The 14,621-nt window shown below is 43.7% G+C and overlaps 1 protein-coding gene across 6 annotated transcripts in view; it reads left to right on the forward strand.

Moving 5' to 3' along the window:
• The window catches only part of SPATS2L (spermatogenesis associated serine rich 2 like), a 189,627-nt gene that overhangs the window by 41,005 nt on the left and 134,001 nt on the right, over positions 1-14,621 (forward strand). For 2 of the 6 annotated variants that reach the window (XM_053278972.1, XM_053278962.1), the window contains exon 1: positions 13,537-14,021. The exons of 2 other annotated variants lie outside the window; for them this stretch is intronic. The gene's annotated coding sequence lies outside the window, so the exon portion shown is untranslated. Of the gene's footprint in view, positions 1-13,536; positions 14,022-14,449; positions 14,516-14,621 lie in introns of those variants that run through there. 2 more of the 6 variants (XM_053278979.1, XM_053279019.1) reach the window with 2 other exon arrangements.

Here is a 14,621-nt window from a genome sequence, read left to right on the forward strand (position 1 = left end):
TAATCGTGATGCTACAATGCATAGCAGAGAATTAGACAGGCACTTCTTTTAGTTTTTCCAAGTACAACTCCACATAATATTTGGGGATTTCATGAGCCCCAGCATACTGAAATTTGTCGTTTTCCAGCATTTTAACCTGAGCTATCCAAACAAATTAATGATAGCCCCACAATTTGGATAGTTTTAAAAAATAAATCTGAAGTGGTAGATAGGAGCTTGACCACATGTATGATATTGGTAATTTTTGTAATTTTTTAAATTTTTAAAATAAAAGTTTTCTGAAACATGTGTGTCAGTCAGATGTATGTGGGGGGGCGGCGGGGGGGGCGCAATTTCAGTGCTTGACCTGGGCGCCATTTTCCCTAGTTATGCCACTGAGTGAAGCCCATTGTATGTGAGCATTAAATGGTACCACTCATTAAATAAATCACAATTGCATACAAATGTGCAGTGACATGGTAAGACTAGCTGCTATAACTCTAAAACCTGTCTATACTAGCATTCATCATGACCACATCTGGAATGATATAAACAAAGTAAGGACCAAGCCAAATGAGATGGCAAGAGGTCCAGAGGGTTGTTGTTTGTTTGTTTGTTTGTTTGTTTGTTTTAACAGCAGTTGGGACAAGGTAAATTGGTTGGAAAATAAGGTTAGCTTTTCCCCCATGGTGCTTTTCTAAGCTAAATTCCCCAAAAGCTGCTATGTGCCCTACAGGGATAAACATACCGGTACCATATTGGTAGGTTTCCTTCATAAGTGGGACCATTTTAACAGGGAAAATGGTGAATAGGGAAAGGGCTAAGCTTCTATCCTCTAGCAACATGGTTGCAACCCAATTCATCCTCCTCCACAGCTATTCTTAAGCTTTAAGAAATGCAGGTGATATTCTGCCATCTGATCTCCTGTAGTCCTGAGAACACAAGAAATCCTTCCCAGGAATAATGCCAGGTAGTTGAATCCACTAGGTCCTGATACCATGTTCTCCAGTTCACTGAACATCATGACGTTTCAAGATGGGTCTTGAGCCAGGACTGTCTAGTATAGCTGTTCAGGGCACTCGGTAGCAGAGGTGCTGGGAGCCTTCTTTAATAGCACTTGGCTACAAAGCTGCCCCTATCAGTTGAGGAGGCCAAAACATTTGCCCTCAGAAAGGTGAAACCTGCTGCTCACAAATAAATGCTCAAACATTTTTAGTTATTCCAAACTCTCTCATAACTTTACTGAACAAAACTGCACAGTCAAGTATACTAGCTCCCATCTCTCTGTTCCTTTCTCTTCTGCCTTCACCTCCTGTGCAAGAGTTTCCTTATTTTAAGGGGACAGCTGCACTTAAGAACATAAGAACAGCCCTGCTGGATCAGGCCCAAGAAGGCCCATCTAGTCCAGCATCTTGTTCCACACAGTGGCCCACCAGATGCCACTGGAAGGCCACAGGCAGGAGCTGAGGGCCACCCTCCCTCCTGCTGAGCACTGGCACACGTTGTAGATTCTAGAACATCTCTCTCCTCACTGGCACTATACAGAGACGTAAGTTTTGGGCGGTATAGAAATATGTAAAATAAAATAATAAAATAAATAAATAAACAGGCTAGTCACAAAATGTATATAACTTTGGTGCCCATGTCTAAACAGCCAAGCAGTCACTTCACTATTTGTCAGGCTCTTGACTCAGGACTCCTGCTTATGGTTCTTCTTCTTCTTCCTCCAAAACTTTACTTCCATAGACAATTTATCTGATAACATCATATTCAGCATTCACTATTGTGCATCCCCTTTTGCAAAGATACCTTGTGGCACCACCACTTTTGGCCATCCCCAACATTATGATCGCACTTGTCTGCAGGGCAGGCCAACCTAAGTGGGACACAAGGCAATGTGCTGATTGTGAGGGTCACATACTCACTGAGCTTGATTATGTCCAGGCTCAAACACCTGCCAGCATGCCCTTATAGCAAATGTCTTTCTAATAATGTGATAGTAATAGCATAGCAGTACTAGAATGGAGAAATGGTCTTTGACTGCTTTTTGGTAGCAGCAAAGGAACAAAAACAAAAACAAACCCAAAGGGTCTTGTCTTCTGGCTGCTCAAAGATGCCTTGTGGCAAAAGCATAAGCCACAAGACTCTTGGTTGTTCTTTCTAGTGTGTTAAGTGCCACTCTTTTCATGTCGGGGCAATTTCATTACCTCAATATGTGAAGCTGTGGTAGTTAAGTCCCCAAGTTAAGTCCTCAAATGAGGGCCTTGGCACTTTAAGAGGATTTATCTGAATCAGCCCTGAGACAATTTACTTTTTTGCATAGTATTGGAGAGTGGTCTTGTGAATACCTTTTAAGGTTATAGTCACAAGGTCCTAACCAACCTTCAAGGAAGTTTTGTGAAAACTATACTCTGTGAGGTGAGGTTCTAAATCACAGTATATTTGTGTGTTGTTGTTTTTTTATTATTTATTTGATTTATATACTGCCCTTCCAAAATGGCTCAGGATGTTTATCAGTGCAGAGCTGTGAGTTCTAATACATTATCATGAATACTCATTCAAGAGCTCTAGGCTGCAGTTCTGCTATGAAAAAGCACATAAATGTCATCTGTACAGGCTATTTTTAGGGTGGGGAAATGTGTGGATACAGAGATTTGGCCAGATTGTCAGCAGCTGCATTCAGTTACGAAAAGATAATTTTATTTTCTAAGGCAATATTACATAAGGTACAAGATTTTATCATTCAGTACGTGTTGTGTGTGTGTGCAGTTAAGGACTCTAAAATGTTCTGAGCCTCAATAAAAAGAGATTAAATTTCAGATCATTTTGAGGGGTTTTCAAGGAGTAATGAAAGAATAGGTGGGAAGTCCCAAATTAATGTGTATCCAGCCCACCTGCCATCCTTGCTTACTGCAAAAGGGGCCCCAAGAAAATGGGAGCATGCGGGGGCTGGGAGGGAAGTCAGGTGGGAGACTGGGTGAGGCAGGCTATGTCCCCAGGTTGACTGGCAGAAGAGCGGGCAGCCAGACTCGAGGAGCTGGCCCGATGGGCTGGACGGCACCCGATGATTACTCCAGCAGAGCGACGAGGCTGAGATAAGCAGAAGTTATCAGAGTGGGGAAGGGGAGGGAACAGAGGCATATCTAGGGAGAATAGCGCCTAGGGCAATCACTGAAATTGCGCCCCTGTCCAAACATCTCACACCCATCTTTAAGTTCAGACACTTTCAGGAGAAACAGGTTCTAAGCAACACACACATGCATACATACACACACACACATACAACCACACATGAGGCACATATGTGCCAGTCGCTTTCTCAAGGAAACGCAGCACATCCATGTGCTGGGCATGCCTCCATAGAGCTAAGCAGTGAAAGCTCTCTTTAGCAAATGCTCTGCCACCTCAGCACACCTCACTACAGGTTGCTGCCTCCAAGAAATTCAGGGATGGGTTTTTTTCTGTCCAAACAGCTTTTGCCTTAAAGGGAGATGGTTGCAATGGGAAATCCTAGGGGCCCCAAACAATCTGAAATTATCCAGCAGCTTACAATAGGCTTGGATCCAGCAGCCTGATCAGGAAGAAGGTGGAAGTTGCAACTAGCCACAGAGCAGCAAAACAGTGTGATATTCAGTGGGGGTTTTTTAAAGCACCACACAAGTTAAAGGCAAGCACTTTCCAAGTCTGAAATCTGACAAACCTTATAATCAGATTGCTTGACAAATATTCAGATAAAGATAGAGCTCGGTATAGAGAATTAAACAGCATGCGAGTGAATATTTCCATTTTATTCCTTGCCTCTCCCCACCACCCTTCAGTTTTGCCAACTTACAAGGTATTAAACCAACATTCTCTTTTTAAGGGATATTTTGTCTACTTACTTTTGTACCATTTATATCTGTTTTTTAAATGCTCAGGTTGCCCTTGCCAACAACTTTGCATTCTTCTGACTCCCTAGATCAGGTAAAAATCTAGACTTGGGTCTTGCAGAGGCCGTTTGAGCATGTGTGGTGGCCATTTTTATTTTCAGCAGCTCAATGGTCCCTGCGAGGTTCTGTGCCTTGCCAGGCCTCACAGAGGCCTTTTGAGCATGTGCGGTGACCTCCAGACTGGCCACCGCACTGATCTTTGTAGTCCCAAACAGGCCTGAAAATTAGCCCGAGAAAGGCTGCAGCAGTGATCTAAGAGGCCGGCGGGGGGAGGGGAGACCCTTGCAGACCCCCCCCCATGGCCCTTAGGAAGCCCCCGAAGGGGCTACAGGTAATTTTTTTTTTAATTTAAAAAAAATCCGAGAATGGGGGGAGGGGCCAGCATGGCATTGGCACCCCCCCAGTGGCACCTAGGGCACGTGCCCTGGCTGCCCCCCCTAGTTTCACCTATGGGAGGCAAGTGAGCAGAGGGAAGGAAGGGAAAGGGATGAGTTGAGGGCATTAATAAAGACTATGGGGGTGGGTATTGGACGAGAGAGGCTGGAGTGTTCAGCTTGCGAAGCAGCTTTAAAATAAGTCAGCCCATGATGAGGATCAGACACAGTGGAGAGTCTCCCGGTGAAGAGCTAGCCCCTGATAGAATGTGCCTACACAGGAGGACACGGGTGCTGCTAAGTTCCTCCCCTTTCACCTGAGGCTTGGCTGGGAATTACAGCTGATTAGGGATGTGCATGAAACCACGGCAGGGAGGCTTGAAGGTGGCAGGGGTCTTCCTTTAAGAGCAGGGGAGGGTGCACTTACCCCTCCCGCTGCTTCCCCCCCACCGGCGTCTGTCTTTCTTAATGCCCATTGGGGCGGCAGCGTACTTCCCCGTTGCCCCCATCTTCCGGATATGACCGGAAGTTGCCGATGCACGGCACAGGCACATGTCACGCATGTCTCTGCTGGTGCATGCAAGCGCGTCAGCAACTTCCAGCTGTATCTGGAAGATGAGGGCAATGGGCGGCAGGGAGGTACGTTGCTGCCCCGATTGGCTTTAAGAAACACGGGTGTTGGTGGGGGAAAGTGACAGGAGGAGTAAGTGCACACTCCCCTGCTCTTAAAGGGAGACCCTCGCCGCCTTCGAACTGGCAAAACCACCAGTTCCGAGCACATCCCTGCAGCTGATCCCCAGCAGGAGGCCCTGGGTAGGTCCAGTGGAGGAACAATGTGTTTGTGCAAAAGTGCAAAAATAGCCACAGGACAGCAAATTCTTCCAAAGGCAGGGCCAAATATACATATTCACTCAACAACCTAGATTGCAGGAAGACGGTCATGAGCATATAGGCCACAGACTGTCACCACAATCTTGACATTCCCCCTCAATGTTTAGCTATCAGGTTCTGGCTGAATCTGTGGGCAGTCATACTCAAATCTAAACTTGGAGGGTATATAGAAACTGGAAGCAGCAAGACTAGAAGGCTGTTCTCACAACCAGCCCAAACCAGACAGGATTGGTTATGAGAAGTGCTGGGATTGGTCCCTTTTCAGGCATCCCTTCACCGGGTAGCCCAGATTTTGTACCGAAGCTAAAGGTGAGGTTGGAGGGTATGCTTCCTACCTCACCGCGTGGTTGTGTGGGCTCACAGGCTGCTAGCAACTCCTTTTGGGCTGCCAGCAGCCATTAAAGCCATAGAGACCAGGAGAAGGAGTGACCCAGGCTCAGGAATTTCCACAATGCACCACGCGGCTCGCACAATACATTGTGAGATATCTGGAGGCTGGGCAGCCTTACCACGACCTCTGGATCAGCGTGCCACTTGCTGCAGTGCCAATCATGTTGGTGCATGAATGCTGGTGCCTGAAGGAGAAAGGATCATGGGCGGAGGGAACGTTGTTAGGATCCTACCTTCCCTCCAGCCCTCCCCAACCCCAGCCCAAGCGGTTGTGTAAATGATCTTTAGACCTTGATGGGCAGAGATTCTGCTCTGTTGACCATGCAAGGGCAGAAGTTAACTTCAGCCTTTTCAATTCTAGAAGTTTCATACTGATTTTCAATCAGAAGGGCCAGTGTTGCATATCTTTGTTCGCTTTAGCCTGAAGAGGGCTCCAAGACTTGAAAACACACAGTCCCAGGTAAGTTGTGAGGTTCCTTGTTCAAGTCCCAGACTCTTTGACATTAACAAATACTCATTGATTAACTAATTTATACAAGGCCTTGTTGAAAACACTGTCATGACAACACATTAATTTGTATAGGTAATTTTCTCATATACATAAATTTTAATAACCACTGGTATTTTAGTACTTTCTCATAGTAAAGAGCACCCTCTTCTTGGTTCAGCTTGAGATTGGCTTAGTATTTACAAGCTTTTCAGCAAGTATTCAGGCAAAGCTCATCTGTTTTTCAAAAATTATTTCCTGGCTTGTAATGTTGGTGAATGCATGTTGATTATACAACATTCATGTGCTTTGTCATATTGCTCTTTGAGAACGGTAGTTGCCAGCACCACTCTTGGCTGAGAGCTGCTAGGAATTTTAACTGGTCCAAAACAAAAACAAGCACGAAGGGAGTGTTTTAGATCTGATGGGAGAGAGCAACAATATGAAATGTTTGAGGAAAGCAATCAAGAGAATTGACTCAGACAGAAATTACTCATCAAACAAAAGACTGTTTAGGTGATTTAGGCACATAGTTCACAACAATCAGTATTTCATTGAGGGTAAGGGTTTACAATTACAAAATACTTGGGCATGTTCTTACAAAGCAGCTGGCTTGGGTTGCCTGATCTACTGAACCTGATGTGCAGAATCTTGTTTTACCTATTGAGCCAGAGAAGAACTTCTGAAGTAAATGGCTTTCAAGTAGACATACATAACAGGCACTACAAACTGGAAACATTCATATTCCAAACCATAATAAGATTTGGTAGCATTATTACTTTCACGTACTTCAGCAGAAGCTTATCTGGGCTAATTAAACATGGTAACACATGTTAGTGTCCAGTGTCATTTTTAAAGATCATAGCAGCTCCAGGTGCAGGTAATTTAGAGCAGAATTGACAGACAGGTTAAATGGCATATTGATCCTCTCCCTTACTCCAATTTTCCCAGTCAAAATTGCTTTTCCAGCACCATTTATTATTATTATTTGCCCCAGAGAGTTTTCACAAGTTCGCCTTCATAAATATGTATCTCAAAATCTGGGTGGGGGAATAGTAAGAAAGTGATTTTGAATAGAGAAACAGCAGCAGGAAACAGGTATCAAGGAAAAGTTTAAAGCACCTCTTCTCCTTTTCCTGCCACTTCTTTGGTCTGAGTTACCCCACTCCCAAAGCTTCTTTGGCCTTAAAAAAATCACATCAGGACACAGTTACATGCCTTACTGTGCAACTTGTAGTTAGCAACGTAAAGGAGTAGTTTTTAAGTCTACTTTCCTTAAGGAAAGTGAGCTTATGAGATAACCTATTATTCTTTCTCTGTGCGTCCATGTGTACAGGTGAAACTCAGAAAATTAGAATATTGTGCAAAAGTCCATTAATTTCAGTAATGCAAATTAAAAGGTGAAACTGATATATGAGACAGACGCATTACATGCAAAGTGAGATAAGTCAAGCCTTAATTTGTTATAATTGTGATGATCATGGCGTACTGCTCATGAAAACCCCAAATCCACAATCCCAGAAAATTAGAATATTACATGGAACCAAGAAGACAAGGATTGTAGAATAGAACAATATCGGACCTCTGAAAAGTATACAGTGTACTGTGCTTGATTGGCCAGCAAACTCGCCTGACCTGACCCCATAGAGAATCTATGGGGCATTGCCAAGAGAAGGATGAGAGACATGAGACCAAACAATGCAGAATTGCTGAAGGCCGCTAATGAAGCAGCCTGGTCTTCCATAACACCTCATCAGTGCCACAGGCTGATAGCATCCATGCCACGCCGCATTAAGGCAGTAATTGCTGCAAAAGGGGCCCAAACCAAGTACTGAATACATATGTATGCTTATACTTTTCAGAGGTCTGATATTGTTCTATTCTACAATCCTTGTCTTCTTGGTTCCATGTAATATTCTAATTTTCTGAGATTGTGGATTTGGGGTTTTCATGAGCTGTACGCCATGATCATCACAATTATAACAAATTAAGGCTTGACTTATCTCGCTTTGCATGTAATGCGTCTGTCTCATATATCAGTTTCACCTTTTAATTTGCATTACTGAAATTAATGGACTTTTGCACAATATTCTAATTTTCCGAGTTTCACCTGTATGTGTGTGTCTATGAACTTTGCAGTTCCTTGAGCACTATGAACCAAATTGGGTTCAGTTGTAGGGACACGTAGAGACACCTCAATGGCATAGTTTGTGATGATGTCATCCACCCTGATTCAAGATAGCAGAAGTATAAACTTTTGAGGCGCAAGTGGGCTAACTAGTAGACCATCTAGTTATTTATTTTTAGTTATTTGGAACTTTTTGTTGAAAAGCAGTATATAAATATTTGTCGTCTAACCAATCTAAACCAAATTTGGTACAGTTGTAGTGACTGACACACAGGGACACCTCAACGGCATCGTTTGAAATGATGTCATCCACCCCAATTCAAGATGGCAGATACATGAATGTTTGAGGTATAGCTGGGCTAACTTGTGAACCACCTAACCAATTTGAACCAAATTTGCTACAACTGTAGGGACACATACAGTAGGGATGGCTCAAGGACGTAGTTTGTTATGTCATCCACCCCAATTCAAGATGGTGGTGGCGTGAAAATTTGAGGCACAAGTGGGCCAACTTGTGGACGACCTAACCGATTTGAACCAAATTTGGTACAGTTGTAGTGAGTGACACATAGGGCCGCCTCAATGGCATAGTTTGTGATGATGTCATCCCCTCAATTCAAGATGGCAGACGTGTGAACATTTAAGGCTGAAGTGGACTAACTTGTGAAGATGGTAATTATCAATTAAGATTGTAGTGGAAGGAAAGTACACAGATTAAGTTGTTCTTACCAGAACAACTTGTATTAAATTATCATTATGGGGGTTTGACATCTCTGGGTATTTGGATTTTTCCTGGCAGACAAAAGTAGCACTGGGCCAAATTTAAAATGTTTCCTTTCACATAAACCAAATGACTAATGGCTTTTAAGAAACACAGCAATGGAGCAGTGGTTAAGAATGAAAAACTACAACATAAAAACTAAATGCTTTAGATAAGTAAAAGTGATACTTAAACTCTTGGACACTATGATGTCCTGTTTCCTCATGTACTTTACTATTGTAGCAATACATACTATATATTAATATATTTCAATTCATATTGTGAAATGAATGGAAAAATAAAATGACTGACCTTTGGCTGAACACACATAGCTGATGTATGAACTAAACAGCAGGCCACTTTTTTCACTCACTCTTCCACATTTCTCTCTTCACTTTCCCACAACCATATATAATTTGAAAAGCTTTTATAGCCTTTTATCTTATAGTTAGCATTCTGTCTCAGAACTGTCATCCAAGTCTTTTGTAAATCCTGTTTTGCCAGCTGGTTTGCAATAACAGTTTTGTTCCGTAAGTATTCTGTTATTCCCCAAATTCCCATCATGTTGTATAATATAAGACGCATGTTTGAACTTTGCAACTAGAAAAGAACGTAAGTCTGGAAATTCAAAATGCATGGTAATTCAAATGTTTAAGTTTAGAAAATTCAGAGGTTCTAAATTATATTTATTTTGATCCTCTTTCCCTAGTAGGTTGTATGAATTTATTTTAAATGTGTGGGGGTTTTTTGTATTTTTTTATTGCAATGTTATATCTTGTGAGCGGCCTTGGGTGTTTAAAAAAAAAAAGGAAAAGCGGGATATAGATATTTATAATAAATAAAGAAAGAAAGAAATATGCCAAAGAGTACACGACGACAGCCGGTGGATGGAGTACAAGACTGGCACTTGTATTAAGGAGATGTAAGTTCAAATCCCCATTTCAGCTGTGAAGCATATAGAGTGGTCATAGGAAAGAGACTGGCTTACATTTCATGCATCCAGCTGCACACCCACAAGGAATGTGGGCTTGCTGGCTCAGTGACACTGGTGTGGATGCTCCTACTGATGGCGGGGGAGGCTCTGTGCATCTTGTGTCAGAGCAGCTGCAATCTACTCCCATTGAGAACGATGGGAGTAGGTTTCAGTGGCTTTGACACAGCACATTTGAGCATGGAACCTCTCCTGCCATTGGTAGGAATGCCCACATGCTGGTGAGTGTCACAAAGCCAGTGAGCCTAAGTTTCTCTTGGGTGGCTGTGCAGAATGTAACCTACTGTCTCAGTTTAATCTTTCCCCCACAGGGTTGTTACAAGGGCAAAACTTAAAACTGCACGTACACCAGCCTGAGTTCTTCGAAGGAAGGGCAGGATACATATGTGATAGGTAAATGAAAGCAAATATGTAAGTGCAAGCAATCCAAATTATTCATTTCATCTTTATTCCTCAACTATATTCAGGAATGCTTATCTTATATGCAGAGGTGCACCTAGGTAATTTTGGAGCCTGGACCTAAAGGCTTTTGGAGGCCCACCCACCCACACAAACAGTATTTTAAACACATTTTTAATGTGACCACACTACCTGGGACAGACTAAAAAGGATTTGGAGGCCCCCAGGGTGTGTGGAGGCTCTGGACTTCAGCCCGAAGTCCAGGGGTAAGAGTACCTCAGCTTATATATAAATTTCACACTAGAGCTAAGTTAAAGATGGGGCTACAATATTGAGTGGCAGTGAAGACTAATGAAAGAGGGTGTGGTTAGCCACAACAAACTTGCCTGATGCAGATAGAAAACAAAAAATGTTTCCTTGTGGGGCCCCATGAAAATGAATTATAACACCTATAGATAATGTACATAGGGGGCAAGTAGCTGAACAAGAAACCAGCTGTGTGTGCCTCCCATGTGAAGTTGGAGAGACAAGAGCCTGATTCAGACCCGTTCACATGTTATGGTCAACACTCGTGCAATGAGTATATAATGTACACAGGTACAGATCTGTGCACAGGTATAGAAGTTCATTTCCTATCTGTACCATGCATTTGAAGGGCCTGTATCCAGGTTCACTTTTTAAATGAACACAGGTACATTCATTCACACAAACATGTGTACAAGTGTACATCTGTACACGCCACGCACACAGCACAATTTTGTTGTAAACTGCCTTAAGTTTTGGGTGGTATAAAAATATGTTAAATAAATAAATGTCTGAATCAGGCTCTTGCCTCTCCTACTTCACATGTTACCCTGAACATGCATTGACAGTGAGTGGAATTGTGCCCACTCACGCCTGTCAAGCTTATCCCCATTCCCATGCATATTTGGCATAACCAGTGCATAAAGCTCTTTAAGTGCAATCAAAGACCCTGGCTATTCAAGAGTCCCTCACTGCATATTCAGAGCTTATGAACATACACTCTGTATGCATGGAAGCTCCATCACAGGTATGCTGAATGTGTAAAGCAGTGGGAGCAAGGATGGTTGGCTAGAGCGGGGGGCAGGATTAGTGGGCATATGACTCCACTCTCCCTTGTGCACATTCAGTGCAAAATATGAGGAATCCTGAGAAGAAGTCACTAAACACAACAAAGGAGGTGTCAGAGGCCTGGTTATTGCAAACAGTAGGCAAGGTAGTAAACTTATTTCTGGGCTATATCACTTCAGAATGCAGTTGGGCACTTAGGTGACTGAATGCTTTTCCATACCAAAAAAACCAACCACCCTGCATTTAGAAAACTAGCATGTCAGAAAAAAGGACCTTTCTCCTTGACATCTAATTTTCTATATGCAAGGACTTAAAAAGAAGAAGAAGAATGCATTCAATCATGTGAACCCCAGCCTTCAGCCTGAAATGGTATAGTTCAGAACAGGCATACTGCTTAATTTGTTTTTTGTGAGAGCTCGCCCAAAGAGACAGAAAGAGAACTAGATTATACAAACAATCATAGTCAAAAGTATCAGGGCTGCTTCATATGCTTCATTTTGGCCCAGCTCAGATGATAAAACCAAGGTTTGATCCTGGTTTATTCTTATTCTGGTTAACAATTGCAGTTGCCTGAGTTTATATGTAACATGGAGCTGCCATTTGTTCTTAAAGTGAAAGCAAAAGTTTCACATGTGAAGAAAGGGAGAGGAGGGGAAGCGTGGTGAGCCTTTGGCTTCTTGCGGCTCACTCACAGTACATGATCATCTGAACTAGGTCATTGTCAACAAACCCACTGGATAATACTCAGTTCCATTTCCTTGGCAACTTCATACATCTGGTTTGCAAACACATTTGTTGCGTTCATTACCTGTTCTTGTGTACAGTACATATGATGCATTTTGTTGGTGTTCCTTAAAAATGTAATTTGTGACCCATCCCTTGGATTTAGCTTCTAGACATTAGCTGGAAATGCCACATTTAGTTGAACATAATAACTGCAACACCACAAAAGACATAACAAAGATTTGAAAGGCTAAGGAAGAGACTAGGGAGAATTATCCTTCTCCCTTTAAAGTCAACAGTAACACTGATTTTAATGGAACAGGATTTCAGCCTAAGAGGACAGGAACTGAAGGGCAAGAAAAAGATGGGGTGTTTTTTTTTAGCCATCACGGCGCTTCTACTGCAAACCATCATGGTGTTTCTACTGCACTCCTCTAAAATACTGTACATTAAAAACACCCACTAAGTTCACTTTTGAGAATCCAAGAATAACCATACTTTCAATTGGCAATTACAAAGTACTTGAACTGTATTTGTTAACCAAATATGGTAATTGTGGTGTTAAACACCAACAAAGGAACAGAAATAAATCTGATACAGACTTTGTTGTTCTGGAGCCATATTTGCATGTATAGCTCTGTTTTACCTGAAGTATAGGAAGCAATGCCATTTCTATAGTGTGCAGTGGATGAGACACTCTTAGATTCCTTAATGGATTAATGTGGTAAGCAGATCTTGGGAATGTAAATATGATCTGTTTATATGACTTGAGGCGGGCAGGGTGGAGGAGGGGGCAGATTTCTTTCTGAGAATGTGGTTGAAGGAGCGTATTGGGCCTGTTGAAGTATCTGCAAGTCACCCAGCTTGATCTTTTGTGCAATTAGCAGGCTTGTTGTTGCTGAACTCTTGCCCTCTTTCACTAGTGTGTTTTTTTCCTCCCCGCCCCCCAATTTTTTTTACTGACACCCAAGGAGTCCAGTATTTAACTTTGCTATTAGGGGAGGGCGTTTACCATGACGACAGCCCTATCCATTCATAACCAAAAAGGACTTGGTGGGCTCTTGGTGTCAGCAGTAATAGGCTAACATCACACGAAAATCGTGCCTCACAATCGGACTTTGTGGGGAAGGCACAGATTATGAGACATGAAGTCCAAGTCAGATTTCAACAACCGCTCAGCGAAGGGCAGGGCTCCCAAAGTGGAAATAGGCTGTCTTCTTCAGCGTCCTGTTAGGGAGGGGAAGATGTGTTCTATCTAGTGTCTCGCTCAGCTGTGAGAAACTCCTCGTTATTTTTCCTTATAGAATGCCTCATCTCGAAAATATGCTGGCTGTGTCCCACTGGGCGCTCTCCCGCTCTCTCTCACGCTTTTCCTTCGCAAGTCCAAAAACGCAATCTAAAAAGCCACCTTTTGCATTCTGGCAGTGGTAGAACACAAGAACGGCTGTTGCAGCAAGCGTGAGAAGACATTTTAGTTGGTGAGGGCAGCCAGTGAATAGCCGAGTTACACACACATATATAAAAACTAGTATATATATCTTATCTGCTGTTTAAAAGCAAAGAGGGGGTGTAGGAGGGAAGGAAGGGTTATGTGCAAGAGGGGGAGTGACTGAGGAGTGCCTATGTGCGCGCGTGAGGAAGCGCTGTAGGAATCCAGCTCCGGAGGCAAAGGACGGCGCTCTCCATCCACCGTTTGACGAACTGTGGGGGGAACTAGAGGCAAGGAAGGCGCGTTTTCCGCACAGTCCCGCTGTTTTTAGCCCGCCTTTCCTTTCTCGATTGGGCACAGAGTCCTTCCCTCCATCCATCCCTGTCTGGTCGGTCCCAACAACGCCCGAGGCGGGAGCAGCAGACTGACTACCAAAAGCTGAGCGTGAGGTAAGGCACTCGCCGCCGCCCCGGGCACTTCGCTGCACACACTCCTTTCCTTGCCGCCTCTCCCGGGGCAAATGGCGCCACGACGTGCTGGCGTTTGCGGGCTGAGGCGGGTCGGGCGCGTTTGGGGCTGGATTTTGCCCTCCGGTGAAGCCGGGATTGGGTGGCGTGTGGAGTTGGGATCCGTCGCCGGCTGGAAGGATCCCGAATTTTCCCAGTCGTTCAAGTGCCCCCAACCAGTCCCACCTTTTCTAGGGAACAGTTTACGCAGAGGATTATATAGGGTGCCTAAGGGGGTAGAATATGGTTTTGGTTAGGAGAATTCAGGCTAGTGACCCAACACCTCCCCGGGCGCCAACTCTGACAGAAGCTATTGGGGGGGGGGTTACCCCCCTCGCCAATTCACAATATCAGACCATTAAAATCACCAGAATTGCTGTCAACAGTCGCCTGCCGCTATGGAGATTGATGTTGATTCCAAGAGACCCTCGGCCCAGGTCAGTGCTGGAGGGTTGGCAACTCTACCCTCCTCCTAAATGGAGTGTTACTTTCTTGCATTCTGTCCAAACACCCATACGTACACTTGCAGCTTTTGGAAAGTGC

This window comes from Hemicordylus capensis, chromosome 1 (assembly GCF_027244095.1).
Source record: "Hemicordylus capensis ecotype Gifberg chromosome 1, rHemCap1.1.pri, whole genome shotgun sequence".
Lineage (NCBI taxonomy): Eukaryota > Metazoa > Chordata > Lepidosauria > Squamata > Cordylidae > Hemicordylus > Hemicordylus capensis.